Raw genomic sequence first — 27,053 nt, forward strand, 5'->3', positions numbered from 1 at the left:
ACGGAGACACACCCAGATCTGAGAAGAGGCGAGGAACCTGGACAAGGGGATGCTCAGACATCTGTGGGGTGTTGAGTGCAGGCACATTAACCTCACTGTCTGGTGGTCGCTGGGAACTTGTGATAAGCCTGCACTGTCACTGTGTCACTTGCAGTGTTCCCTGGGAATCTTTCAGCCCCTGAGAGAAGACCTGGCAATAGTCCCATCAGACAGGGAAGAAACTGGGGGGCTGTCTGCCTGGGAAGGCATCATAGCCGGGAGAGAGAGACAGGTGACCTATCTCGGGTGATGGATGCCTGCAGTGACATTGAGAAAGCAGGTCCAGCCCCACACAGGATTGGACAGACACCTCCCCATGGCCACCCCCAGCAGACATGTCTTACCTGGAGCTCAGCCACCCAGATGCAGGACCACTCCTGCCTTCTGGGAGCCTTGTTCTCCATCTGCTGTGATGCCTGCAGGGGCCGAGAAGGTGCATTCATTCACATGGTAAGTGATGGCTGTGCCAGCTGCAGTGAGATTTACCTAGAGGTTTTACAAGGCTGGTGACCCAAGGACATGGAAAGCATCTCCAGGTACCTCCAGGACAGGAGAGAGGCTTCAGCTGACATAAATGTGAGTTGCAACCTGTGAGAGCTTGGGTCGTAGTCTTCCCCCACAGAAACCCACAGCAGAGAAGGCAGCCCAACCAACAGATTCATTACAGTCCTGGCGCCCTGTGCCAGGTCCCAGCTTGGACTGCTGACCCACAAGAATGTGAGAGAAAAAAGCGTATTACTAAAAGCCACTAAGTTTGTGATAATTTGTTATGCAGTGATAGAAAAATACTGTTATTAATAATAATGGTTACAAATGTTGCATTGTAGCAGCAATGAATGGAGTGGTTGTTTTATCCATCCACCATCCATTCATCCATCCATTCATCCATTCATCCATGCATCCATGCATCCATCCATCCACCTACCCATCTAAGCATCCATTCATCCATCTGTCCACCCATATATCCATCCACCCACCCATCTACCCACTCACTCATCCATCTATCCATCCATCCACCCACCCATCCGTATATCCACCCAGCTACCCATATATCTATCCATCTATTCATATATCCATAAATCCATCCATCCATCTATCCACTCACCCACCCACCCATCCATCCATCCATCCACCCATCTACCCACCCATCTGTATATACACCCAGCTATCTATCTATCCATCCATCCATCCATCCATCCATCCATCCATCCATCCATCCTGTAGGATGAGGGTTATCACAAAGAAGTTCAGGATCTTACAGGAGTGTGATACTTTAACTAGCTCATCTGAAATCTGAGAGTGTGTGCCTCCATCTTAGATTTTCTTTTATTTTCTCCCTCCATAATGGATGGTAAACACGGACTGATTTTGAGGCTGCACTGAGAGTGCCGTTATTTAATTATGTTCTAATGAAAGCTAACTGCTGTGCACAAGTGTGTGTGTGTGCATAAGTGTTTGTGTGGTGTGGTGTTTACTCGTGAAGTTCGGCAAGCACACAGTGGCACAGACATGTTGCACTGTCCTCCCGTTTCCCACCCACATGGGCCCAGCCCCGAGAAGCTCTGGGTGGCCAGGGAGGGAGGGGGCAGGAAGCTTCTAGGTGCATGCAGCGCTCTGGTTGGACGTTAGCAGAGGAGCCAGACACAGATGTCAAATATCTAATGGTGAGTGCAAGACTGTTTGGGTACAATTTAGCAGAAACGAGTCATCCTACAGACATAAACATTTTAATCAGAGTGACAATTTATTCAAACAATTTGACAATGCTGGCACATGCTGAGCAGATGGGCTGGGGTGGGGGCCCAGCAAGTGAGCTGGTGGGAGAGGGAGCCCCCCTGCCCCTGCTGGGACCGACTGGTCTGCTGGGGGGGGGGCAAAGTGGAGGTAAGAGACTCCATGTCCCCTCTCAGGTGGCCCCTTAATGACCCCAGATCCCCATGCCGAGGCATCTGCCTGCCTCTTTGATGTCCCCAACTGCTGGGGACTGGAGGGCAATGCTGGAAAGAGGAAGAACATTCATTCATTCAGAGGAAGTTCACTGACTGCTTGTGAATGGGCAGGTATTGTGCTGGATGTTGGCTTGTGTGTACGCACATACGCGTGTGCATGTGTGTTATGTGTGTCCTAGCTCATTAGTGATGTCTTCTGCCTTCTGAATTTGGAGCCCATAGCCACCAAATGTGGACTCAGTTGGTGTACAGAAATAGACAGCTGGAACAGGCTTTGGTACCAGGAGCCAAGTGCCACCACGGTGATGGGAGGCTGCACTGGCTTTGGGGCCACATGCGGGCCAAAGCCATCAGGGCACAGAGGCAGGAAGGGTTGCCGAAGCCTTTCTAGGCTTTGAGGAGGTTTCTACAAAGCGTTTAAATAAAAGAAGAAAATGCTGCTGAAGCTGAAAGAAAAGGCTTGCTCCACCTGTCCTGTCCTGTCCTGTCCTGTCCCATCGACAGTCTGGCTGCGCGGTCACCTGCAGTGACAGGCTTTCATCTCCGCACTTTGGAAGGCTGAGGCAGAAGCACCATAAGTTCAAGCCCAGAACAGGCAACTCCGTGCTTGGAGAGGACTTGCCTGAAAATAAACGTGGGCTGGGGAAGTCGCTCAGTGTGAAGACCTTGTGTTCGGTACCCAGACTTAACGCCAGCTGGATTATATCAACATGGTGCTGAGCATGGATGCTCCACCTGAGGAAAGTTGCCAGCATAAATAGAGACATGAAGGAGAAGCTGTGAGTTAGGTGTGTTGAGGCGTTGAGGCACTGTGGCTTCTCCTATGTGTTGCTGTTTGAGCCGTTGGTTTTCCTGGAGAAGCTCTGGTCTTCACATTGAGCATTGCCTTCTGGTTCTGGAGGGGAAGACGTGTGCCACTTGGTCTCCAGGATGAACTTGTCATATTGGCTTCCTGGCATGTACCTGACTGTGTTTGTCATTGGAGGAGCTTGAGGCCTTCGTGTTGCTGAGGAGGCTGTGGTGCCTTTCAGGGCAGCCCTGGTCTTCATTGTGAGTGTGACTTATCTGCTCTAGCATAGGACCCTCAACCTACCAGCACAGCTCCTTCCTCCCACTGACATAGACTTCCTAGCTTCCGCCGCTGACCTTTGGGCTTTCCCAGTGCAGATCTATAAAAGAGACTGGCGTGAGTCCTTCTTGTGGGCTGTAGACCTCCAGTTGGACTAGTGGGATGCATTGGCATGAGCTCTGGGTCTTCATCTGGACTCATGTGGGACATTGCTGTGGGACTCAGGCCCTTGGCTGAATATTCTGTCTTTGGTGTTGTGGAGAGATTTCCTGCACTTTTTTGTGTTAACTCTGGGTGACCATCATAAAAATAATATTATAAACTCCATGTCCTGATTCTAATTGTTCTCCTCACAACCCCTGACTACACCACCCAGTAACACGCGCGCACACACACACACACACAAACGCACACACATACACACACACACACAGACACACGGAGCTTATAAGGATTTACAATGACCGCCCTACAACAACCTTACCATCAGGTGAAAGCAGAAAGGGTTTATTGCCATGATATTTTTGGGAGAGGTTTTTGTCTACAAAGAATTCATTGCTCCATTGAAGAAACCCACTAAGTTTTTGAAGGAATCGTACCAGTTTGATTTGAAAGGCACAGATGGAAAGATACTTCTGTGCCCTCCATTACTCTGGGGGAGGAACTGGACCAGAAAAACTCCCCCAGGGCAAAGCAAACGCTCAGGCTTATGGGACAGCAAGAATGTAAGGAGGACAGCACCAGCGGCCCTGGAGACCGCACTGTAAGGAGCAGAGCTGACTCCTCATCCTGGGACTGGTGCTCCTGTCTGCTGGACTTGAGCATCTCTTGGGAGCGGGGACAGATGCACGCTCCCCCTGTCTCGCTCTGAGAGGGGCCTCTGAGGCCCTGCCACTGTGTGCGAGGTAAGTCACATGTGTTGGGCTCCAGGTCTTCAGATTGAGAGGAAGAGGAGCTTGAGGTGCTTAGCTCTGCAAATCCCATCCAGGAGGGTCGTCCACGGACCTGATTCTGATGATGCCAGGATGCACAGAGTCTTGCTGGCCTGTGGGCTGGGGGACATGCAGGGCTATTTTGCATGTGGGAGGAAAGTGAAGTTTTATGGTCAGGAGGCAACCCGTGACCGGGTGTACCTGCCGAGGCTGACAGCCCCGCGGTGCAGTACCCTACCCTACGTGCTCTTTCAAGGGTCTGGGGCTGGCACTCCTGCCACTGAAGGATGGGCTGCCTGTGTCCTCCCTTGAGCTTCGGCCTGGTGGAAGCTGCATGCCAGAGTGCAGCAGGGGTGATGCCATGTGACTTTCAAGGCTAAGGCACAATGGTGGCACACACTTTTGTCAAGTGTTCCCGGGCCTCTCAGCCATCCAACTCTGCTAGTGCCCTGGGAGGAAGCGGGTGCCACACGAGGGGTCGGGTGTGTGTATTTTGGTTGGTGGTTCCAGATTGAGAGCCCAGCTGGGACCAGCCCAGCCTGCCACTGTCTGATCACAAACCACGTGAAAGACCCGGAGTGACGGCCAGCTAGAGGAGCCAGGTCCCGGCCATGGAGACAACACTGGAACACCTGTGGTTTTTATGCCATTAGGTGTCGGGATGCTTTGTCACACAGCAAGCGATGCTGGGACACATGTGCGATGATTTTAAATGTGCGGCAATTTTTGGCACCACCTTTCAAAGACGAAGCCCAAGTCCCTTCCCTTCGGGTGGACTGGACTTGGAAACTTGGTTTCTGATGCTGACAAAGGCAGTGCAGCCCCTATCCACATAGGGGCTTGGAGGAGGTCACACAGCCGGGCTGTGAGGATACTCAAGAGCCTCCCCCTCCTCAGGTCAACAGGACCTCTGAAGAAAGTCCTGTCGGCCCAGCCAGACGTCCAGCATGCAGACCCCTGAGAGACCTCACACCAGAACCACCCAGCTTAGACTTTCCCAGAACCTCAGCCCACAGAAATGGGAGACGGCGTCCATCCCTGGGCTAACAGAGCAATAGATAACAAACACAATAGCTGCCTCCCGTCCATCCTAGCCCGACTCGCAGTGGACAGGAGAACTGTTTCTCCCTCTTCCTCCAGATTAGGAGCTCCTGAAGCCGCTGAATTAGTCACGGCTGAAGGTGTCTAGAGCTGGGATTTGACTGCGAATTTCTCCCAGCTGGAGACTGTCCCAGCCCTATACTCTCCCCCTTCTTTCCTCTGTCCATCTCAACGTTGGGCTTCCAGCTGGAGAGGAGAAGAGATAGGTGGCTTTGAACTGGGTGCACAGTCATCTCAGCCTGCTTGTCTTTCTCTTAATGGCAGATCATTGGGAAATGCCCATGAGCATCTCCGGGACCACACAGGGTGTGGACACGTGGCCTGCAGTCATGTGGGGAAGCTCGGCCCCTCCTCTGAGAGGTGTCATGTGTGCCCTCACCTCCTGTCTTAGGTGTTCTGAGCATAGATTCCTCCCAATTTACTCTAAATATAACCCCCATTACTCACTTCCCTCCCATGCAAGCAGAATGGTTCTACAATTTAATTTAATCACCCACTGAGTTTCCAAAATTAATTTCCTGTTGGAAATAAATATTGTACTATGAATTATAAATCAGACCAGGCAATAATTTACAGACAACCTGTAAATTAAAATTTTGACTGTTGTTCTCTGTAACAAATAGAAGAGGGAGCAGTTATTGACCTGAGGACTGAGCACCGGGAGCCACTTTGGGAAAGGACAGGTCTGAGTGGACGTGTCACCCTGCAGGGCTCTGGCCACCTGCGGTAGCTGCTTCTATTCTGCAAGATGCAGCCAGCCAGCTTGTGACAGGCACTAGGGTGACAATGGTGGGCAAAGAGGCCCCTGGCCCAGGGTGTGGGCCTCCTGCTTGTGTCCTCTGTGAGGGGAATGAATAAGGCCCAGGCCGGGGCTCACACTGCATGCACTCACCACGGGAGAGTGGTCACTGCCCCCATCGGCCCAGAAGCCCTTTAGGGCTGCCTCCAGGCTTAGTTGCCTTCTGCGGACTCAGAAACGTGGGCATGGAGACTTGAGCCACTTGTCACTATGGCCGGTCAGCAGGGGTGGTAGCTGTGCTTGTGTGAGCTGCTTGGTCCCAGAATAGGGGTCCCCCACTCTCCTCTTACCTGCTTCCCTCTCTCAGGCGGGACCACTCCTGTCTCCAACCTCGAGGGCCATCATGGCTCACAAGAAACCCCTGCTCGTTCCCGTGGCCTCCAAGCCCAGGATTAGGAGGGGGAGCTCTTCAAAAACGTGAATTCCCAAGTGAAAACCCACTGTGCCATCACCACCAGGACGGCCCTGTGCTCTCAGGACAGAGAAGACAGCAAGCACTCCTGTCCCTGGCAGCCAGGCAGGGGACGTAAGAGAATGGCCCCTGCTGCTAGACCCTGCTGGCAGGGTGTGGGCTACAGGCTTTGTACAGGACCACAGTGGCCTCACTGGCTGGGGGCCTGAGGCTGGGGAGGGAAGGCTCTTGGGGTGACATGAAGCGTTTCTTTGGGGAATGAATTTACTTACAGTAGTTGCAAAAACACTTTCCTAAAGAAGACAGCTAGGACCTTGCCCCCAGACAGCTCCCTGTGCAGGAGAAAGCTGGGGACCAGCAGGTGACCCCAGTGCAACGTGGCCTGCACTATGATGGGGCCTGAGGCAGCATGCGAGGTCCAGGGCTCCTCCTGGCTCTTCCAGCCTCCCGGGATGCCAGAGCCTGAGGGTGCCATTAGCACCACCCATCTTACACACCGGGAGACTGAGAGCCCCCAGCTGCAGAGCGGGTTGGGACAGGCTTAGCCCTGACCAGCTAGTGCTGCAGAGCCCATGGAGTGTCTGTCACCAGCCCTGTCTCTTTCCCCGGATGCTTAGTAAGTTGAATACACTAGTCAGGCTGGCAACACTCACAGGCAGCTCAGAATGGGTCTTGAACCCTCAGCCCACCCTGGCCAGTCATTTTTTCCTTCCAGACCCACTGTGGGTCAGTTACGCTTTTTAAAGCAGGTCCAGAAGCCCACAGCCAGCTGCCAAAAAAAAAACAAAAGGAAAACTTCTGGCTCAATTTGATAGGCATTTTGGAAGGGACAGTTGCAGGTATGGCTGGGTCCGGGGCTCAGGCTCTGTATCGTTCCTTACAGGATTCTGCTTGGCTTGTAGCTCTGCCCCAGCCCATAGGAGGAGGCAGCCCAGCGCTCCTCTGGGGGTGTCCCAGAAGCTCCAAGCCTATAAGGAAAAGTCCCTCTACCACCAACACAAAGCACAGCCACTTTAGGGAAGAACCCCTGATGGCCTGACAGAGGTCACTGGTCACCCTTGGACCCACTGCTGGATTGGCCTCCAGCTGAAGAGAGGAGCTGAGATGTGGGAGCAGTGCCTCCTGCCTCCTGGGGAGCGTGGGCCAGGACAAGTCTCCCAAGGCCTTGGACAACCGTTCTTGGGGAGGACGCCCCAAGCTAAAAGCATCTGTCTAGATTCTGCCTTCCCAGATTCGACCCCTCACCCCCACCCAGCCATCAGGGCTGACGGCACGGGCCTTGGAGCTGCTGCTAGCCTGGATCAAGCTTGCTGGGATGGACGTGGAGGACAAAATCCTGTGAGGCTGGCCCGCCCTCTGGGCTAGTTCTCAGTCTCTGTAAAGCCTGTTTCTCCTGAAGGAGCCTTGCACTGTGCCATGTGAAAGCCATCTAACAGAGGGCAATGGCATGACCCCCGGGACCAATTCCCCTGACGTGCAAAGACTGACAGCACTCAGAATCCCACTCCCCACTACAGGGATGGCCGGTGACCAGGCCCCGCATGGCCCCATTCCTCGTCTCAGGTGCTTGGCCCCTAAATGGTCTGTCCCTGGAACTGCTTTTGGAGCTGGAAAGGAAAAGACCTTTTATTTTGTCCAGGGAGCAAAGGTAAGAAGGGAACAGAGCTAGAAGACAGAGCGTGAGCCCCTGGATCCCAGATTCAGCTCCCCAGATTCAGTAGGCTCCCCATTGTCTCTTAGCTGCTCTGAGTGGGCTCCAGAGGCTGCAGTGGGCGAGTGTGACTGACACAGGATTCGCTGAGAGGTGTCTGCGCCTGTGGCACACCCGCCTCCCCTTTGTCCTCTTCCATCAGTGTAGCCATCCAGCGGTGCACCCCGCTCCATGCCTGTGACAGTGGCACCCCCGGTGCACTGCACCAGCCCGAGGTCCGAGCAGGATTCCCTAACCCCTCGGCTACTGTTCCAACGCGTAAAAATGAAAGAACTATTCAGAAAATGCAAAAGGAAGGGGCGGAGTCTTAGATACGTATGAGTTATCAAAGCTGAATCAAAAAGATATAAGCATATAAACCAATGCCAACCAATGAAATCGAAAACATAACTAAAAACCTACGATGAAGAAAAGCCCAGGCCCTGACAGATTCACTGCTGAATTGTACATGAAATTTAGAGAAGACCTAACACCGCTACTTCTCAAACTCTTTAATGAAGTTGAAAGGGAAGCAGCACTCCCACATTCATTCCTGGAAGCAAGCATGACCCTGATACCAAAACCAGAGAAGGACCCAGCAAAGAAAGAGAACTACAGGCCAATCTCCCTAGTGGACATAGATGCAAAAATCCTCAACAAGATACTGGCAAACAGACTGCAGAAAATTATCAGGAAGGCTATACACTATGGGTTCATCTCAGGAATGCAGGGGTGTGAACCACATGTAACACATGTAAATCAATAAATGTAATACATCGCATTAACAGAACTAAGGACAAAACCCATATAATCATCCCCACAGATGCAGAAAAAGCTTTTGACAAAGTCCAGCACCAATTCACAAGAAAAACCCTACAGAAAATTGTAATAGATGATCATCATCTCAATCTGATAAAAGCCATCTATGACAAATCAATAGGTAACCTCATACCAAATGGACAAAAACTGAAAATCAGGAACAAATCACTCTAAAATCAGGAACAAGACAAGGATGTCCCCTGTCTCCACTCTTATTCAACACAGTCCTGGAAACTTGAGCCAGAACAAAAGAACGAAATAAAACTAGTAATGATAGGAAAAGGAGAAGTTAAGCTATCATTATTTGCAGATGACATGATACTCTACATAGAAGACCTCAAGGATTCCACTAAAAAAACTGCTAGATTTCATAAACAAATTCAGTCCTATAACTGGGTAAAACGTCAGCACTCAAAAATCAACAGCCTTCTACACATAAACTCACAGAGAGAAAAACTGGGAAAATAACACATTTCACAATAGCATCCAAAAAATGAAATATCTAGGAATCAATCTAATAAAGGATGTAAAAGACCTCAACAGTGGAAACTACAGTACTCTAAAAAGGAAACTGAAGAGAATAATGGGAAAAATATACCTTGTTCTTGGGAAGGAAGAACCAATTCAGCAAAAACATCCACATTTCCGAAACTGTTACACAGATTTAATGCGATTCCAATCAAAATTGCAACAGCATATCCCATAGAACTAGAGAAAACAATCTTAAAATTCATTTGGAACCAGAAGAGACCTAGAAAACCAAAGGTAATCCTGCGTAACGCAGGCCAGGCAGGGGCACCACAATTCCTGACTTGAAACTATACTAAAAAGCTACTGTGATAAAAATAACATGGTACTGGCACAAAAACAGACCCAAAGATCAATAGAACAGCTTAGAAGATACAGAAACAACTCCAGACACACTGAGCCACTTTATCTTAACAAAGGTGCCAAACACACTCACTAGAAGAAAGCTTCTTTAATAAATGGTGCTGGGAAAACTGGCTCTTCACATGCCGAAGATTAAAACTGGACTTACATCTTTCTCCGTGCACTAAACTAAATTTGAAATGGATCAAAGATCTAAATATTAAAATGTAAAAACATTAAATCTGCTGGAAAATAGACACTAGGATAGGCAAAGACCTTATGACTAAAACCCTGATCACACAAAAATTATCACAGAGAATCAATCACTGGGATTTCATCTTATTAAAATGTTTTTACATAGCAAGAAAAACTTCCAAAAGAGTGGAGAGACAACCCACAAAGTGGGAGAAAATGTTTGCCAGCTGTTCCTCAGACAAAGGATTACTATCAAGAACATATAAAGAACTAAAAAAAATTGGACCTCCCAAATTTAAAGACCTAATTCAAAAATGGGGATCTGAGGTGAAGACACACTTCTCAGATGAAGAAATACAAATAGCTAATAAATATATGACAAATGTTAGCATCACTGGTCTTTAAAGAGATGCAAATTAAAATACCAGTAAGATTCCATCTCACCCCAGAAAGAATGGTTACCATCAACAAATCAACCAATAACAAATGCTAAAGGGGCTATGGGGGAAAAGGAACTTCTCCACTGTTGGTGGGAGTGCAGACCACTGCGGAAATCAGTGTGGCGATCCCTCAAGAAACTAGGATTCGAGATCCCATTCGACATAGTTATTCCCTTTCTGGGTATCTTTCCCTAAGAGTTAAAAACACGGTATCACAGTGATATATGTGCACCCATTTCTATGACAACATGCAATAGCTAGATCTTGGAGACAACCCAAATGCCTACCAACTGGGGAATGGATAAAAAAAAATGTAGTGTTTTTATACAGTGGAGTACTACTCAGCCAGAAAGAAGGATAAACGTGAGACTTTTATAGGTAAATGGTTGCAACTTGACACCATGCTCATAAGGGAAATAAATCAGGTTCACGTGTATAAACATCATATAGTCTCCCTAGTCTGAGCAACTTAAAGAGACAATAAGATCCAAAATGTACAATAGATATTATGAAATGGGAGAAACTGTTCAAAAGAAAACAGAAAGTGAGGAAAGGAGAAAAAAAGGAAAGAAAAACATACATATATATACAAGATAGTTAAGCTAGTTCACTACTAATTTCTCTTGGTTCATCGAAAAGAAAGGTTTGTGCTAATGTTTGGACAGTCAAATGCCTCCGTCTTGCTCTCTGAGCACCTCAAGAGGACAATCTGCACCGTGGTAACCACTGCTACTCTCATCATCTTGTTTGGAAGTTTGGGATATTTTTCTCTTTAAAATCAAGTTGAAAAGATTAAAAAGCAGCAGCGTTCAGAACTGTCACAGAGACTGTCTCCTGACGGCCAGTGGAGCGGGCGTCCTGGGGCTCGGCAGGCTGGGCCCAGAACAGCTGGGCACAGCAGCTGGCCTTCCCTGAGCCCGGGGTTTCCACTGCATAAATTACTCCTGCTTTGCTTCTTTCATCTGGCCCCAGGCCTGGGCCCCTGGGGACCCAGAGGACCAAGGCAAATATTTACCTGAGGCATACTTGGCTCCAGCGGAGGCTCAGCGCCTTTTAAAAATGCAGAAGTGGAAACTTCCAGAGCTCTGGGTGGATCCCTCCCGCCTCGGCTTGGCCCTGTTGGCAAAATAGCCGGGGACTTTGCCAGGTGTCGGTGGACGGGCTGTGCCCGGAGACCCAGAGCAGTGGACGGGGCTGCAGCTGTGACCTCAGTCGCTGGGGCGTCGGCTGGGGAGGCGGAAGGGAGCAGTGACAGGGTGACAAAGGATGGAGCCACAAACAGCAGCAGACTCCAGGTCGCAGTGGTCCCGGCTTCCAGACAATGAGCTTTACCCTCTGCGGCTGATGGAAGCTTTGTGCAAATCTGGAAGCTGTCCCTCTTGCAAATAAGAAAGTGGCTTCTGGGAAAAACCTCTCCAAATTGTGGCAAAATGTGCATAAGATACAATGTATCTTCTCGGGCTCCGATTGGTCACATTGTTGTGTGGCTGCCCCCGCCCCCCCCCAACCTTGAGACATTTCATGGCCCCAAACTAAGTCCTGTCCAGCAGGAGAGATTGTCTGACACCAGTCCTCTGTCCTACTTTCTGTCTCTGTGAACCCGCAGCCTCTAGAACCTTCTTCCTGAGCAGTTGTGCAGCACTGGTGCCTTTGAGACTGGCTTCCTTGGCTTGGCACAGCTGTCCTCAGGGTCGGGCTCATCCGGCAATGGTGGGTCCGTCTCTCCAAGTCCTCCCAGCCGCCCTGCGCGTGCAGTTTCCTGAATCTTCCCAAAGCATCCCTGGGCCTTATGGCCCATTTTCTGTGATCTAAGAACCAAGCCATGAAGGTGATTCGCTCAGAGGGACCAAACAGTGCACTCTCAGGGATTCACGGTGAGGAACGACTGTGTTCTTTTTTTTTCTTTTCTTTTTCTTTTTGTCTTTTCAAGGTAGTGTCTCACTCTGCAGTTCAGGCTGGCCTTGAGCTCACTTTGTAGCCCAGGTTGGTCTCGAACTTGCAATGACCCTCCTGCCTCCATCTCCCGAGTGCTGGAATTACATGACTGCATTCTTGAGTGATGAGCTGTCAGACCCGACTTAGTGACAAATCTCGATTTCTGTGACTGAGAGCTTCTCAGGAGAGGTCACACTAGCATTCCCCAGTATCTAAGGGACAACAGAAAGGATTTAGAGGCTTTCTAGTACCCCTGGTGAGCGACAGTCTTTCTGTTTCCGAAGCCCTCCTGGTGTCCAGGTCCAGATTTTCGCTGGGTCTGACACTCTGCTTCATTTTCGGCTCTGGCTGCCTCAGCCTCACCCGGTGCCCTGTGTGCCGCCAGCTGCCAGCGTCGTGGGTGACGTGGAGTGGAACTGACTGATTTCTGCCCGGGGTGAAGGAGGGGGCTGCCGCGGGCTCCCTGCTCTGGGGCACAGCTGGCTGCCTGGGCTGCACCCCTCCAGCCTCGCCTCCCCACGACTCTCCCGACCCGCAGCTCCGTCTCCTTTCCTGCTGGTCCCTCTGTTTTGTGTCCCTCCACTCTTGTTAAGATGCCCTCCACTGATGTGGGGCCTGCTCTCATTGATTCTGATTAAATGAGATGCTTGCATCTGCAAGGACCCTGTTGGCGACTAAGGTCCCATCTGCGGCTCTGGAAAGCACGCGTTCTGGGGTCACTGTCCAGCCCTGAGGAGCTTTGGTGCTCAGGCATTGCTGGACCTTATGCCACCCCCTCCTCCTGCCTGCTTAGGAGGCAGGGACAGTGTCTGTCCTCTTAGTCCAGATGAGGAGGGTGAGACTGAGACCTGGGATTCCTGGGGACCCACGACCGTCTTTGCCTTTGCTGAAGGCGTCTGATGTTCAAGGAGGGGCGCGCGGCACAGCTCAGCCTCCCTTTCCCTCTGAAGCGTGGTCTCCGTGCAGCAGCAGACGGAACAGCGCTGAGCTGGTCCCAAACTCCCCGCGTTCACATGCTGCGCAGCCAGGAGGGATGTCTGGCATACTAAGCAGATGTTGGCAGACCTGCCGGGAGGCGCCAGGGAGGCGGGGTACCCGGCCCATTTCCAAGTTGGTGTCAGTGGGGGAGGGCAGAGCTGACAGCTTCCAATAGAATGTGGTTCCAGGGGCTCCAAAGCAGCCCGGCCTGGCCAGCAGGTTCAGGGCTCACACCTCTCAGCCGGAAGAGCTTTCTCCTTCTCTGTGGGAATGTGGGAAGCTTCACCTCCCCCAGCACTTCAACTTTTCTGGAGGTTTGGGGACTGTTGGATGCTACAAACAGGCTGAGCCCCGTGGAGTCACTCCTGGGGCCGGGTGAATGATGGGGCTTCTTCTGGGCCACACTGAGGAGGAGTCAAAGGGATCCAGGGTGTGCTGGGTCTTCCGTGGCTTTGGAAGTGCAGCCGGTGAGCTCACCAATGCCCAGAAGAGCATGGTGTCTGTGCGTGCGTGCATGTGTGTGTGTGTGTGTGTGTGTGTGTGTGTGTGCGTGCAGCAGCCCACACTGCAAGGGTTAAACAGGCTGCTCCTGGCTTTTCAGTGACACTTTCAGGTCCATGATCCAAGTGGATGAACCTCAGGCACCCCGAGCACCAGTCATCACGCACAGCAGGGGTGACTTAGGGGAGTCTAGCTGGCTGGGAGGGAGGTGGTTTAGATTTTAGGGCACTGATCTTACGGTATTTTGAAATTATAGATGCACAGACAGGGAAACCTTCGTCTGTCACCTGAGGCCCTGGGGCTTCCCCAGCTCCCTTTGCAGCAGTGCTGGGATGGGGGCTCTCCAGCAGGCAGCGGGGCCTCCTGCAATTCCGTCATGCTTGCTTGTGGTCAAGACTTTATCTGTGAGGTTCCTTCCCGTGGATGGCCAGGAACGCCAGGAGGACAATGTCTGTGTCCATTTTCTGTTGTGCTGACAGATACCCGAGAACAGGAGGAAAGATTTCTCTTGGCTCATGGTTTCAGGAAGTCCAGTCCATGGTCCCGTGGCCCCATTCCCGTGGGCCCAGGGGAGGCAGCACATTTTGGGGAGCCTGTGCTGGAGCCAAGCAGCTCGCCGAGTGGCTGCCGGGAAGCAGAAACAGAGGAGAGAGGAGAGTGAGGGGGCCCTTCACCCAGCCCGGCCCCACTTCCAGCACCTCCCAGCAATGGCGTCACCATGACAAGTCGGTCCACTCGTGAGTTCCAAGTCCATGGGATCCAGTCATCTCCCCCAAACCGCACTTCTGAACACGCTGGTTTAGGGAGCAGGGCTTCACACAGGACCCTTTGGGGGGTACGGCACATCCAACCATAACAGGTGGTGAGACCAAGTTTCCTTTTAAATTAACTGTGTGTAATTTAAAATATGAGGTGATTTCTAGGGGAAGATCCCACCATGAAGAATCCTAGTGCAGGTGACAGGTGAGGCCAGAATGGCAGTCATGAGTTGGGTGTGACTCAGGTTTGGCAAATGTGAGTATAGCTAAAGCTTTGAGTTTGGACCGTGAGAGAACTCAGGCCAAGGCGGGGCAAGACCGGCAGTGCCAGGTGGCTGTCTCCGCTGTCACCTCCGGTCCTGCCGGGAGCTCTGCAGAGCTGCCCGAGTCACAGTGGCTGTTTTCCCTTGAACCTGGGGCCTGAGCTCACTGGGAGGCGTGAGTCTCAAGACACCAACATCTTTAAAACAGATGACAAGAAAGCGGCGAGAGTGACCTCAGCCCAGCATGCGGTGGCCGCGGGGATCGAGGGCTGTAAAAATTAATTGCCCTCTCTTTAGTGACCTGCTGCAGCACCTTCCAGGGGTCACCCAACAGGCGAGGGAAAGGGAAACATTCTTGGGGGCTGACATAGTGGATCGGTGGTGACCTCACCCGGCAACTGGGCTTGTTATTCACAACCCAAGTTCACCGCGTCCCCAAGTGTCCCCACCAGGCCTGCCGAGCAAATTCTTCCAGGATGAGGACCGAGGTGAGCCGAGACAGAGGGCTGTCCTCCAGGTCTGCCGAGTGCTGGCTGTGGCCCTCCCCACCACCGGCAGATCCACCCTCTTGGTCCGACCGAAACAGGGAAGTGAATGTGGAGCTCTCAAAGCCTGGTCCAGCTCCTGGTCCTCAGAGGGACACAGCCGTGCCCAGTTCTGGCATGGAGGAACTGTCACAGAACCTAACCTGTTCCTGGGCCCTCTGGGAGACCATAGCCAGTATGCCTGGGGCGGTCTCAGAGATGTGGGCTCTGCTGGAATCCAAGTGACCAGGGATTTAGGGCAGTGGGGATTTCTGAGGGTAGGCACTGTCGGTCAAAAGGGGATGAGATCCCAGCACTCTGGGAAGCTGAAGCAGGAGGATGCAAATTCAGCCAGCCTGCACCATTTAGTGAAACCCTGTCTGGGAATAAATTAAAAACATAAATAACTAGAGCTGAGGGTATAATTCAGTGCAAAGGCCCTGGGTTCACTACCCAGTACCACCAAAAGCAAAACAAAACAGGCAATGTGAGAGGCTAGGTAAATTGAGGGCTAGTAAACTTTGGAACCTGTACTCCCTAGATGACTACACGGCCACATGCGGAGCTGAGAAGGATCTGACCCAGACGTCATGAAATGAAGGTCAAACTTTGCTCTCTGCCTTTAGTTACCAAGCATCTGCAGCCTCCAGTGAAGAGTCATATTTAGCAAAAACCAGTTTGAGGCCACTGCCTCTTAGTGAAGACACTCATCGTGCTTTTAGGGATCAATGGCTAAGGGTCAGTGGCTTGTCCATCCTCTGTCCCTACCAGCGCTCTTCTGGCCATGTGTCTGTCGCCCTCCACCAAGGACATGGTCCCAGGAAAGGAGCCAGCCCACAGGGCCTTTAGAAGCAGCTGGGGAGGACGAGGGCCGCTTGTGCCACGGTCCCTTTTAGGTGTGAGCCCCTCTTCTGTCCCCACCGCATGGCACCTGGGCTCAGCAGAGTCCTGCATATCCCACAGCGAGCCCTCGCTGCCAGCTGCCCCGCAGCTGGGGGAAGCAGGGCCTGGGAAGGAAGCGTGGTGGGAACCACACCTTTGCATCCGCCCAGATGACCCCGGGTGACTCCTAACCAGACTTTGGCTTCCTGTGTCCTCCCCGTGTACCTTTTCCCTTCCTGTCTGCACCCAAGTCCTTCGCAGCCTCCTATCGCCCCAGATGGAGCCCCTGTCCCCACTGAGCCCAGGCCAGCTGCTCTCTGAGCTTCTTCCGGCTGCTTTTCCTGTGAGCTGGGAGTGTGGGGTTTTCCATGCGAGCTTGGGCAAGCATGTGCCGTCTTCAGGTCTGTCTGTGGTCCATCTTCCACACTGGCCTGGCCGCTGCTTGAGCTAAAGATCTGGTTTGGCTTCTGAAAGCAGCCAGCACAGGGCTTCGCTGGAGATCAGTGAGCATGAGGGAGCCAGTCACCCCTGCAGTCTGTCAAATGGGGAGCCACCAACTTCCACGGCTCCTGCCTGTGACAACACCGTCCACGAAGAGCTCCTCGCCTGCCTCTCTCGGTCCGGCAGCCTGGCGCCCCACTTAGAGGCAGGAATGGCAAGGGTTAGAATTTCCAATCACCAGCTTAGGGCCAAGAGCCACTGGACACAATCACTGTATAACGGGCGTCTCCTTGGCCACCTTCCACCTCAGTGCCCACGGCAAGGCTCTTCAGGTGTCCTGCGTGTGTCTAAATGCCCCTTTCTGAGCATCGGTGTCACTGCTTTCCTTCTCCCTTTTACAAGCAATGCTGCAGTGGACATCTCTGTGTCCTGCTCTCTGCACCCTGTGTGGGCCATACTGGCTGGAGGGGGAAGAGGAGGATCAGCCCCAGGCAAGAGCTCACTTCGTGAGCTATTTTGCAGCTAAGCTTGTAAAGAATTAACATCATCGGAAGAGAGTTCTGCCCTTTGCTCCTGACACATGCTCTCAAAGTGAAGTGGCTTCTAAGTCCTTGGAGTGTCCCGTATGATAAGAGTGTCTTTGATTTCCGACCCACACACAGACAGCCCATGCCACAGCATTGTTCATGGTGAGGTCTTGAGTATGCCATCAGCTGACCCCTGGGGAGACTAGAGACAAAAGGCTGGCCCCTGCCTCCCGCAGTGGGCCATGTTGTCTATATGACTCAGTCCCAGCAGAAACCCCCGAATAGCTCAAATAGCTCGGGAAGCTTTCTGAGCTAGCTACACTTGATAGATGTGGTCACCCACTGCCCCGCGGGAAGTTAGCAGGAGATGACAGCTGAGATGCCCACACTCAGAGCCGCCCTGGCATCTGCTTAACGAGCCTGTTTCAATGCAGGTCCTTTGCGGTAATAAACCGTAGCCATGAGTGTGACCGCTTCTGGTGTCTGAGAGATCATTAGCAAATCACCGAGTCTGGGGACGGTCTGGGGATCCCCGAAACTGCAGCTGCTGCCCCACAGGCAGCTCTGTGACGTGCAGCCAGCCCAGCTATTGCTTTATGCCTCCCACTTTCCACTGTGAGCCTGGGCCCGCGGAATGCTGTGCTTTGCCCAGACTGCGTACCCGCCGGGATTTGCACCCTGGCCTGAGGTCCCGAGGTCACTTGGTGCCGTGCTCCAGTCCTCCGTGCATGCAGCTTGGTGGCTGCAGGCCTGGGAAGTGGGAAGCTGGGGATAAGGAAGCCAGAAATCTGGAGTGCAAGAGAAAACACATGGCCCAGCCTGGTAGAGACCTGTCCATGGCTGGGGATGGTCCTGTCTGCTCTGGATTGCCAAAAGTGCCCCCCATCCTGTACTGAACAGCTGTGCTTTTCTTATACAAATCTGTACTTTGAGTTGGAAGAAAGGACTTTGCTTTTTGGTTGTTGTTTGCTTAAGAGGGCTGGGGAAGGAGAGCTGTCTGCCTGATGATTAATGGAGAAAGAATTACATTCCAAAGAAGTCCCTCGTCAGTCAGAGGGGCGCAGGGCGTGGAGCGCAGAGTCACTCCTTCACATCTGTCCCAGCGGGAGCTGGAAGGGCCACTGAGGGAAACAGGACAGAAAAGGAACAGCACAGGCTGAGGGGTGCCAAGGGGAGCGGTGTGGCCTGGCCGGTGTCTGTGAAGTGGCAGCCACGCTGAGCCTGTGGTCTGCAATCGGATTCGCGTAACCACCGGAGGATCCCTCCTTAACGGAAGGACAGGATGAGGCCAGGGGGCGGAAGGAGTTGGTCCAGGGTCACGGGGCTTGGAAACACGGTGGGTACTGGGTCTGTCTGGCTCCTCCGACCTGGCTCTCCCATTCAGATGCTTGGAAGCGGCCCGTGGGAATCGGATATGCATAACCATGGGCCAGGGACGCATGGGTGGGCTTGGTTTCTATGACAGTGCATGGAGGACTGATCCAGCCGTCACCTGCCTTTAATCCCAGAACTCTCAATCCCAGCACTGAACCAGGAATCAATCACAAATCCTAGATTTAGCTCCCTCGGAAAAAGCCCCTCTCTAAAAGTACATGGGGCTCAGAGGGGACGTCCAGACCCAAACCAGAGCAGCAGGTGTGCGGTCTTAGACTCCAGCTCCTCTTTCCACTAGTGTGAGACGCTTCACAAGTTGTTATAGCTCTGTGCCTCAGTTTCCCCATCGATTCAATAGGGATGATAATAATATCAACTTCAGAAGAATTCAGTAACATGAGATACATAAATAATAATTTCCTTAGAAAACAGTTTGTACAATTCAAATGCCGAGGAAAGGGGGCAGACAACCACACCTAGGCCTACCGTTCATTATACAGGCTGGGAAACTGAGGCCTACAGTACAGTGGCGAGCCAGGACTCTGGGCTGGGCCTGTCCCTCCCTGCACCATGCTGTGTCTCAAGATCTGTTTAATTTCCTGGTGTTGGGACAGAGTCCTGTGGCCCTAACCGGTTATCACACACTTAGCAGTCTCGACTTCGTGAACTGATCATCTCATACCTCTGCAGGAGGGAAGTCTGATGCCCTGGCCCAGCTCCTGCAAGGGATGGAGTTTAGTCTGAATCTTGAGGTTGTGGGACTGAGATCCCCACTCCTCGCCACTGCAGGCTGTGACTCTCTCCTCACGAGGGCCGGGTCCCCAGCCCAGACTGGCACCGAGGCACAGATGCTGCTCGCACCGTCACCAGTCTGACCTTCTTTGGAATGTGTGTCTCACTCAGAGCGGCCAGCAAATTTCCTGCTATTTTAAAAATGAATTTTAATGGTAGGAAAATACATTAAAAAATTCACCATCCTAAGTGTTCAAGAGCCCAGCTGGAGGCACAGAGTTCAGGCACATCACCAGGCCAACCTGCGCCAGCCGCCATCCCCAGTGGACTTCTGTCCCCCAGCACACTGACCCTGATTCGTCCCCCCCTGCACCCCTGTACCCACTGCTCCACTGTTCACCGGATGAACCCGGCTGCTCTGCGTACCTGGCATGCATGGACTCCTCCTCCGCATTTGACTTTTGTGGCTGGCTTAGTTCACTAGTGTAACTGGGGTCCACCCTGCTGTGGTGAGTGTCAGTCACCTTCTTTTCTGAGGTGGACCGGTGCCCTTGTCACTCTGTGATGTTTATCTGTTTCGCCATGAGGGACACCCAGGGTGAGTGTCCTTGACTTTCTGAAGAGTCACCAGAACATTTCCTGCAGTGGTGGCAACGTTTTAGGTCCCCACTGCAAGCATACAAGGTGTTTCTTTCTCTGCACTCTCACCGACATGGACGAGCTTTTGCTTGTGTTTTAAATTCCATTTTATTTTATTTTATTTTATTTTGAGATAGTGTCGCGTTATGCAGTTCAGGCTATCCTTGGACTCACCACATAACTCAGGCTGGTGCCCAAAGCAATCCTCCTGCCTCAGGCTTCTGAGTGTGGGGTTATAGGCTACACCACCACAGCCTCATTTCCTGAACAATTAGTGAGGTTGAGAGTGTCTTAAGTTTTACCGACTCATATCCGTATTGGGCTCATCCGATACCTGGAGAATCCAGACAACTTTCACTCCCGAGATTTTTCATGGAGTCCCCCCCACCAAGGCCCTTTGCCATGCAAGGTGACATAGCCATGGGTCCCAGGATGGGACCGTCCTCCTGTCTTCCACACCCAGGACAAGTGTGGGAGGCCCTTACAGGTCGAGGGGAACCCAGCAGCGTCTGCAAACTGCACCACTGCTGTCCTGTGTGCCCATTTGGGGCCACCTGCCCTTACGGCTTTTTGCCTTGTCCATCCCAGCTGCAAGTGTTGGCCAGGCACCTCCTCTGGGCCAGGCATCGCGCAGATGTGGAAGCCCTGAGGTGGGCAAGGTGCCTAATGTGAGGCACACCAGGGCTGTGTATCACACTCATGGAAATGGGGTTCAGAGTGCAAGAGGGACAAGGGGAGAGGAGCACAAGTTTCCATGGGAGCAAATCTCCTCTGAATTTCAAAGGTCACCCAGTGCCTCACTGAGAAAACGATGTGGGATTGGAGAGGAGAAAGGGTTACGTGGTCAAGAGGCAGGCAGGAGCTGCTGGGCTGAGGGAGCAGACTGTGCAAGGGCCCTGAGGCAGGAGCAAGGCTCAGCTGTCAGGGACCTGAGCCACGGCAGCAGTGACTGAGGGACACTGAGCAGGAGTTGAAGAAGCCAGGAAACTGGCCGGTCCCCTTCTGGTTCCAGAAACATCTGTGTTGTTAAGCACTCTCAAGAAGGGATTGTTTTCTCGTCTTCCCAAATGTAACGATGACCCCGGTTCCCTCCCGTAACTCTTAGGAAGAAACGCAGCCCTCGGTTCATCATTCCAGGGGCGGGTGAAATGCTCCCAAGAGGAAGTCAAGCGTGGGGGGTCCTCGGGAACTTCCTCCTGCTCTCCCTGCCCCGCGTTCCCCCAGCCAGGGTTGTCCCCAGGCACCCCAGGGCTTCCTCCAGAGCTGAGTCACAGTGGCATCTCTGGGCAGCCCTGTCTCCTCCCCTCCGTCTCCGAGGCCCCACATCCACTGGCTCCTCCCCGCAGTGAGAGCCAAGCCAAACAGATTCACTTCAGACGCATCTGCTGTAGATTAAACATTGGGAAAAGCCATTTCATAAATATTTCTTCCGCAACCGCATCCCCATATGGCCGCGCGCTCCGGCCTGGTTCCGAGGCTGCTGGCGCCCGACACAGCCGCGTTTAACGTATGCAGCAGCTCAGGCTTCTCCCTGGCCTGCTCAGAGCACCCGTGACTCCTCATCTGCCTCTGGAGTGTATGGGACTCCTGGGGGGCAAATAAGAACCCTGCAGGAGGTGGGGCCCAGGGCCGGCAGCAGAGTGACCCCTTCGTGGTCTTTTCATCCAGCTGGCCACTGCCCTTTGTCCCTGCTCCATACTGAGCTAGACCCAAGGACTTCCAGAGCACAAGGTCCTTCCAGAGCAGTTCCTGCGGATGGTCCCCTGAGGTCCTCCACATTTAGGGAGACTTGTTTTAGGAGCTCCTCTCCAGAAAGGGGTTATGGAGCCATGAAGGACTACCAGATGGGGACAGTGAGTGCAAAGGTCCTGGGGTGGCAGCGAGCAGGCAGGGTTGGGAGGAGGAAGCCGAGATGGATCGGCTGTTGCTGACTTAGTAGGACAGGCGGCTGCAGCTGTAGAGGTGCCAGGTGGGGTCCCAGCACCTCAGGCTCTGCTGACCTGCGGGTCCCCATCCAGCACGGTGGCCTGGGGAGCTCTCCGAGTCCTCAAGCTGTGTGGAATCACGGATGTTACTGGCGCGCCAGATTCAGTTTTTCTCTGCCATCCCAAAGCCTGGTCACGTGGGCCACGCCCAGGAGGGTTCTGAGGGCAACAGGAACTGAGGCTGGCTGCCGGGAGGAGGCCAGGAGGCTGGGGGAGCTGGTGCAGGAGAGACGGGCCTGGGCCGGAACCGGGACCTCTTGGCACCTAGAAACAATGACACGGTCATCTAATCTTGCAGGAATGAAGGATGGCTGACCTTTAAAATTTTTATGTATTTATTTATGTATCAACAGCATTGGGAATTGAATCCACAACCTTTGTTCTGACTGCCTCCTTTGAAGTTTTAAACTTTTTAAGACAGGGTGCCACTAACTCCCTAAGCTGACTGGGCTGGACTTGAACCTGATATCCCCTACCTCAGCCTCCCAGGGTTCTGGGACAGTGCAGCAGTTGTGCCATTTCATCATTCCCCGAGAGATGACAGTTTAGACGGAACAGCACCACGCATCCTGGGCTGATGATTCTCTACCTGGTCCCACTCCATCCCCAACCCCAGGAGGACCCAAACGCAGCCAGGAAGGAAGCGCTCTCCTTTGTCCTCTGACTTCCCCTGGGTCTGGCCAAAATGAACTCATGCAGCATGAGGGCAGGAGCAGGAACAGGGGAGGCCGCTGTCCCGCCAGGCCCTGGGCTGGTGCTGGGGCCCAGCGCTCGCGGTGGGGGAGCCACTGCCCTCTGGGCTGCACCCCGGGGGGCGCTCAGAGTCCCTGGCTCTGCTTCTGCATTTCAATTCTCTTTCCGGAAAGCTCCTGGGTCCCCTGCTGGGTCAGGGCTGGGCCTGGCTGCTGACAGAGCCTGCATGGAGGCATCTGTGAGGCCCTGGAGGGCGAGGGCTGGGGAGCCTCACCACGCTGGCCCGCACCTCCTTCTGGCCATGCCTCCCTCACACGGGGAACCTGGTGCTGCCACCAGCGATTGATCCGGCGACTCACACTAAATGACAGCGGTGGAGTGGTTAACACAGGGACGCTCGGGAGCTGAATTTTGAATTTTATTTAATTCTAATTAAGTTAATTTGTGGCTAGTGGCTTGTGCATCAGAGAGTGCAGGTGTAGAGGGCCGATAGATAAATCACATAATTACCACTTCGGTCGCCAAGGTGTCCTCTTCCTGCAGCCTGCAGAGTTGCCTCCAGCCAGGGCAGCAAAGGAAGCGGATTCTTGGTTGAGACTTGAGGGCGACTCCGAGGTGGGGGCAGGAGCTGGGGGAGGACCTGCCAGCTGGGGGACAGCGGCACTCGGGGAGCCGGAAGTGAGCCGGTTAGATGGCAGGATAGAGGAGACCGGGGACGGCGAGGTGGGCAGCGGTCAGAGCACGGCGGCCCTTTTGTTGTGACACCATTGTACAGAGCAGGAAGCAGGAGTTTAGAGGTGAAAAGTAACATGTTCCGGAGCAGAACTGCCCCTCGGAGGTGGGGTTCAGGGACATGGCTGAACCTGAGAAGCAGAGGCTTCTGTGCACAGCACACAACAGGGGTGACATCCACACCACAGGGCAGGCACCACCTGTCCTCAGGGTGGACAGCCACCCCCCCCCCAAGAAGGGACTGGAAAGCAATCGAGGCTCAAGGCTCACCTGGCAGCCTCGGAGCTCCACACAGAAGCCCCTGGAGACCACAGGTAGCAGCCTGGCTGGGCCCTGGTGTCAAGCCAGGCCTGGGGCAGACGGCAGCTTAGGGACTTAGGAAGCCAGGAGGGGCAGCTGCTCATGCAAGGTGCCAGGGTGGCGGGGATGTCCAGGGACAGTTTGGACACGCCTCCTCCCTCCGGTTAGCTCCTCACCGAGCTGGGGGCGGGTGTGCGCTAGGCTTCAAACCCAGGATCTGGGTTCAAATCTGCTGCCCCACTTCCTTTTATTTCTGACTTTAGCTGTGAAACTGGGGGAAGCACCTACGAAGGTTGGTGATTCTCCAAGTGCGGAGCCCAGAGATCCTGGGGTGCCCTACAGGGCCTTGGGGTTGGAACCACTTCCGAGACAGCACTAAGCTGCGACTCTGTGAGAGCCTCTTCTTTCCGGGGAGTACAGGGGTGTTTCCCGGCGGCCTGTGATGAGCGAGGACACCACTGCCCCCCTGCTAACGGAGGGGACACGCGCTTGTGATCCTTGTGCCGGAAGATGCATCGCTTTCTGTTTCTAACGTAGCAGTGTTGGTAGCTGAGACACTGCTCCGTAGACAAAGCCTGCAGAGTATTGTCATTTTTAAGGAGTCCCCAGCCTGATCTGAGAAGTCCTGGAGCTACATGCACCCCGGGAACCCAGGGAACGCCCCACACCAATATTATCGGGAAGTGCCCACTTCACAGAGGAGGGCAGCACTGCCAGTTTTTGACAGATTGCAAGCAACGCAGCACAAACCAGCTCAGGCTTCCTTCACCACGAGGGTTTCTGTAATCTTCATGAGGCTGGAGAAGCCAGTTCCAGAAGGAGGTGAACAGGGCAGCATCCGAGGCCCAGCCAGCAGCCGCTGTGGGAAGGACTGGCTGACCAGGGAGGCCACTTTGGGGCTGGCCATCAGACAGCTGCTGATAGAGACCCCACCCTCCGTGCAACCAGCCCAGAGAGACTTGCCTTGGGTACCTGGGTCTGAAGCAGAGGGTCACCTAGAAGGACTTCAGGACACAACACAGTTTCGAGGACCAGGGGTCCCTTCTGTCCTCAGCCCTGGACAGGGACATCTTTCCTCCCTGGCTCGCTGGGGCTGGCACTAAACTAACCCCTCTCCCAGGGTGTTGCTCTCAGGATTCTTTTGCAGGTTCAAAGTCATAAACCCACGTCCCTCTCTCCACTGTCCCCAAGCCAGCAACGTAAACAGACCTAGACTCTGAATCACACCAGTGTCTGTGGGCACGCCCCCTTCCACTTGAGGAGGTACTTCCCTGGGTTTTGCTGGAAACATTGCCTGTCAGATCCGATTATTTGTTTGGAGTTCTGTACGTCAGGTGTCTGCTGAGCTGACCCAGTGTCACGCATGGTTTATAGGAACATGCCAGTTGCTGCCCCATTAAACAGCCCTAAACATACTTGGTTACGAGCAGTCCCAGCAACACTGTTTACAGTTCACATAAACCGAGTCTCTCTCTTCCCTGAGGACTGCCTAGGTTTGGCAGCTATGTGCCAGTGCCCTCGCTGCCCATGGCTGCCACCGCTGGGCCCCCTTAGGAGGGACACCAAAAGACAGTCCTGCAGCCCTGCGGCGGTTTCCTCCGCCGGGCTTGCTGACTCACAGCAGGTGAGATGAATGCTGACCAAATAAGCCCAGAAAAGACGCCCACCTGGCTGGGCTGCTGGGATGCTCAGACTTTGATGGGCTGAATTACAGGGCTTAAGAAATCCACCTATCCACAGCCGGCCCTTGGGAGACAAGTTCTCCCAAAGGGTGTGTGGGAGATGGGTGTTTTGTTGTGTTTTGTGAGCTGGGAAGACCTGATGCTCCTCCCAGTGGTCCTCCTGGCTCCCCGGCACTCCCTGATCCGGATCCGGGTTCCTCCCTTGCTGGCTGAGTGTCTCTCCAGGACTGGGAGGTTCCGATCCCCACATCTGGGTGTAGTCGATAAAGCTGATAGAGCACCCCTCCTTCAGTCTACACTGCCTCTGGGCATGAGCCCACCCAGGATGTGGGCACTTTTTGATCCTGGCCGTTACTGGCACACAGGTGCCTGAGTACATTCCGCCCCTCCCTTGATAGACTTGTTGGTCTGGGTAGGAAACGCACCTGCCACCACCACCGCCCAGCCCCAAGCCCTGGAGCACCTCTGTGCCTTCTCTGTGCCTCTGGGCTTTGGGACAGAGGCCGCCTCAACTCTTCCTGGCCTTTCTGGCTGACCCCAGCTACAGGCCTGTGGTCAGCGCATGTGTTGCTTCTTCTGTGTTGGGGTTTGCTCCTCTAACAGAGGAGGAAGGGGTCCAGGCAGAGGGGAGTGAGAGGGATGAAGGCCGTCTGTGATTTCTCAGGGCTGGGGTGCAGCTGCTGACCTCCTTCAGAGAAGGCTGAAAAGGAGCACTGCCCGGGCATCGACGGGGAGGGGGTGCGCTCTGGGCATACAACGTTTTCAATTCCAAGATCCAAGCCTGCAAGGCACAGGGGAAGCTATTAGGGGCAGCCAGAGACCCTCAGCTGAACCCCAAAGGCTGCCTCCCAGCCCACTTCCTGAATCCCACGTCCCCTGGTTCTTGGTCTGGCGCCTCCAGTCCTAAAACCTCGAGGAGGGAGGCTGCAGATTTCACTTCTGCATGCACTGGTGCTGTCTCCCAAACTCAGCCCCCTGGTACCTCGAGAGCTCCCCCTGCACCAGCCAGGCCCTGGGCTCGGGGCTGCACAGATGGATGCTCACCAGGCCCGACCTGTGGGAAGCTCTCAGTCCAGGGCAAGGCCAGGCGAGCTCATGGGTCAGCCCTCTGAGAGAGTCCTCTGCACAGGGTGACTGGTTCTCACCAGGCAGGGTCTGGACACAGGGAAGGGCATCCCAGTCCTCCCCAGCCTCTCTCTTGTTTCCAAGTAACCTCAGTCCACTTCCTAGAGACATGGCGCGCTCAGTCAGAAGCTACTAGCAGCGTGTCCCTGTAACCCCAGCACTCTGGAGGCTGGGGCAGAAGGACCGAGAGATTGAGTCCAGCCACAGCAACTTAGCAATTAGCGAGATCACAAGAGTTAATAATGAAAAAAATGCTTTTTTGTTTATGGAAAGGGCTAGAGATGCAGCTTAGTGTGAAGATCCTGGATCCAATCCCCCATACTGCGGGGTAAAAAGTGCTCTGTGTCCTTGAACTGAGTGTGCAGAAATGTGCAGCTTACACCGAAAAGGCTCAGAGATGCACGCCCTGAACTAAGCGTGCTCGGGTATACTCGCCCGCACTGGTACTCCTTCCCTAGGTGAGCACGTACGGCTTTCCTGACGCAGCCCCATGTTTTCTCTGTTCAAGGGGAACCCTGCTTGCCAACAGCTCCAGGGCTGTCCTTCTGTCACAAGTAACCAACCCCTCTCTCACTGCGACCGCCACGCACTCAGCTCCGCCTGCCCAAGAGGGCCTCTTCCCTGGTTCTCAGCACCCAAGAGTGAAAGACTGATGATTTCTGTGCCC

At 53.5% G+C, this 27,053-nt stretch overlaps 2 long non-coding RNA genes across 2 annotated transcripts; both read right to left on the bottom strand.

Moving 5' to 3' along the window:
• Window positions 1–3,546: 3,546 nt before the first annotated feature.
• LOC111758618 (uncharacterized) lies at window positions 3,547–13,055 on the bottom strand. The gene is made up of 2 exons (XR_002792807.2): window positions 11,331–13,055; window positions 3,547–4,126 (listed from the first exon to the last, which is right to left on the bottom strand). It is a non-coding gene; the product is annotated as an uncharacterized LOC111758618 (long non-coding RNA).
• Window positions 13,056–21,235: 8,180 nt separating this feature from the next.
• On the bottom strand, window positions 21,236–24,728 carry LOC134475857 (uncharacterized). The gene is made up of 3 exons (XR_010047186.1): window positions 24,552–24,728; window positions 23,058–24,438; window positions 21,236–22,118 (listed from the first exon to the last, which is right to left on the bottom strand). It is a non-coding gene; the product is annotated as an uncharacterized LOC134475857 (long non-coding RNA).
• Window positions 24,729–27,053: the final 2,325 nt, after the last annotated feature.

The sequence above is a fragment of the Cavia porcellus genome, unplaced genomic scaffold, assembly GCF_034190915.1.
Source record: "Cavia porcellus strain 051 isolate PalLab524CR breed Dunkin Hartley unplaced genomic scaffold, mCavPor4.1 scaffold_5, whole genome shotgun sequence".
Lineage (NCBI taxonomy): Eukaryota > Metazoa > Chordata > Mammalia > Rodentia > Caviidae > Cavia > Cavia porcellus.